This window comes from Cariama cristata, unplaced genomic scaffold (assembly GCF_000690535.1).
Source record: "Cariama cristata isolate BGI_N322 unplaced genomic scaffold, ASM69053v1 scaffold23340, whole genome shotgun sequence".
Classification (NCBI taxonomy): Eukaryota; Metazoa; Chordata; class Aves; order Cariamiformes; family Cariamidae; genus Cariama; species Cariama cristata.
The window spans coordinates 21,550-24,789 of record NW_009596678.1 but is presented as its reverse complement, the minus strand read 5'-3'; positions in this window follow the sequence as shown (position 1 = coordinate 24,789).

The following is a 3,240-nucleotide window of genomic DNA, read 5'->3' as shown; positions in this document are numbered from 1 at the left end:
AAGCGAATCTGCCCGCTCATGCAGTCTGAACCCACCATGGTTCCCATGCACCCTCACACACACAAGATTTTGCAAGGACGATGGCAGATAGGGAAGAGGAAGCTTTTGCTTGTGAGTCTGTGTCCCTGAGTCCCCATTCTCTTGCTCAGGTTTTGCTGGTCGCTGGCACAAAGCAACGGGGACACCTGTTCACCCAACACGCAGCAGAGCTGCTGGGCGCTGTGTGGGATGCTCTGGGTGCCCTAAAAGCCAGGGGAGAGCAGGCAAGTCAATGAAAGAGAAGTCTTCTCAGGGCTACCAACCACCTTGGCATCACCCTGGTGTAAGAAGTCACCTCTGTCTGCATGGTTTGTGAAGTATCTTCAGGAGAAACAAAAAAACCCAGACCGGCTGCCAGTACAACTCCTTGTGTTGCACCAGTGACCACCAGCCACCTCCATTTCCTTGCTCCCAAGCACTGGGGCACCTACTTTTCCTCTCATGTGTTTGCACATTTTCCTATCCCCCTTCCTTTTTTCGGTTTCTTTCCTCTCTTCTTGTGCTTCCATTTGCTTATGCCCCCACACAGATTAAAATGAGTTACCTACGGAAATATTTTCCTTCCTCACAACATCTCTTCTCTGCTGCCCACCAGGTCCCTGCCATACATCCCTTCCCAGCACCTCCATCTGCCCTAAGCAGCACGACTAACAGTGATCTGAAGGGAAGGGAAAGTGGTTTTGTTCTCATTTTGTGAAGGAAAAGGGAATTTTGTTATCCAAAATAAGCTTTGAGGAAGTTTTGACATGGCAGAGCAACATGAAAGTCCTGTGGGATGGAGAACAGCCTTCCCTGTGTACTAGCACGGGACACTTCTGTGCTCAGTTATGAGATGATGTTGTGGGAAATCAGGAGATATTTTTGTTAACTTCTCTTTAGAAAGAAAAATTCATATACTGCTTGGAGGTTAGTAGTAGGTGAAAGAGAAGGACATATTTTTTTGCCTCTACGAATGCGATGCTGGTATGCCAAGAGCCACAGAACCTAAACATCATGGAAATTCTCATTAACTTTTAGCATATGCTTAATTTTTAGAGATATGCAGCAACTCTGACCCAATACAAGGAAGTTAGGCCTTTCTTCAGCTTACATAGAAACAACTGTTCTGGGTCATGCAAAATATCCGTCGAGGTCAGGATCCTGTTCCCAGTGGGGTTATTCATGAATGCTTAGACACAATGCAAGGACTCCTTTCCTGGCCCCCGTGCAGTCACACCACCTGAACGCACGCTCTGGAGCGGTCGCTGTGTGAGTCCACACTGGGCTAAACATTGCAGCATAATACCTAGAATAAGGAAAAAACTTTGTTTTGTTTGGTTTCCAGTGGTTGCGCAGCTTGCTAAGCAGGTCATTGCAAAGCTAGAGGTTGTCCTCTGCAGTTGGTGGAGGTTGGGCTGGGTATGTGAGGGACCACAGCCATCTGGTGGTCACAAGAGAACAGGCAGTGGTTTTCCTTTTTAAAATAGCAACATTAGAAAACACGTTTAAAAAAGGAAAGGCATTTAAAGGAATTCTTGATAGTGGTGTCATTTTATTTTTTCTGCAATCGTAAAGCAGTTTTTACCGATGCAGAACACCTGGCCTTCACTTAAAATGATCCCTTGCAGACCTGGCAGGTTTTTTTTCCAAGTTCCTCCTCACAAGAAACCTTGCAAAATTATTCAAGCTATTACTGGTATAATCTATAACAAGTACGACAGTGCTAATTTGGGCATAGAAAGATTCCATGCCCTCATCCCCATTCTTCATATTTTCAGTTGCTAGGAAAAAAGGTACGTCATCGCTGTAGGATAAATCTCTGTGCTGGGTGGCCTGCAGTGAAGAGCACCGCGACCACGGGTGGCTGCATAGTGGGGAGGGGACAGGCTCACCCGGAGAGCCACGAGCAGCATTCTGAATTTTCACCTGTTGATCATCGCTTCAAACTGACCCCACTTGGCAGCCACCAAAAACCCTTCCCACCTGTTCACCCCATGACGAAAATAGCGGCAAGCCAATTCCACTGCGCTCAAGTCTTCCTTGGGCACGATCCCCTCTCGACTTTGCCAGCTCCTGTGCTGGTTGTCTGGGGAGGAAGAAGACAAGGTGAGGGTGGAGAAGGGGTCCTTATTCCAAGGTGGGCTTAGGGCATCCCAGGGGCAGCAAGGATGAGCTTGAACTCCCCGTGCTGGGGGTATACATTCAGGGATGGCTTCGTTTCCCTTTCAGGGGAAACCACAGGAAATGCACCAAGGGAGCTGGAGGCACCCAGAGCTTTAAGCACTCGCTAAGGCCTGAACTGGTGTTCAAAACATCACTGGTGTGAACAGACTGGTGTCTTTTGCAAGTGCTGGCTGGGCATCAGAAGCCCTCCCTTCCCAGCAGAGACAGGCAGCCCGAGTCCAGGTACTGGCAAGAGGGTTTGGGCATCGGGCTCCTTGCTCCAGAAGCCCTTCTGGCCCCACCATTGTAAAACCCCACCAGCCTGGGCTCCACCATGCCTCTGCTCTCGCTTCCTGTTCTGCAGGTGCTCCAGGAGGGGGAAGCTCAGCGTTTGGCCCTTTTGCTTTTCCTCCTTGTTCTGTTTTTCTGTTGAGACCCGCAGGAGGGAAGCTGCAGGGGCTCTCAGACTCTCACGTCTCAGCTCAGAGTCCTGTCTTGCAGGAGGGACCTGCCCTTGCAGGTCTGCAGCACTGGGGGGATGCTGCGCTGGCCTGTAGCCCATAGTCCCTCATGGTCCCTTGATTTCGAGTGTTGGTGCAAGTTCTGCGTGGTCTGGCTGGGTGGGGAGGAGGTGCTCTTCAGGGAGCCGAGTTCTGCTCTAGGCTTGCTGCAGGGGTGACAGCAGAGGCCAGAGCCAGCGCTGCGTGGGCAAATCCAGCCTCTCCACCCAGGTTTCACTTCTAGAATCTGCTGGGACAAGGATGTTTTGGAGATAAAAAAAAAAAAAAAAAAAAAAAGATATTTCAGGAAGCTGTGAGTGTGGTAAAAATGGACTTGTGATAGAAGTCTGCAGCTGTGCCACTCCCCAGCATTCACCTGTGTTTGCTGCATGAAACCCTCATGCAGTTGATAAGGCAGAAACCCGCGGCTCTCAGGCTATGCTCTTCAGAGAGAAAGTGCTTTGCATGCTTCATTTGATTTATGCCCTTCTTCGGTGAGGAGCTTGGGGTCCTGTGGCATGGTCAAGTCCTGCTGCAGAACTGGCTGGGGGTGGGGGGG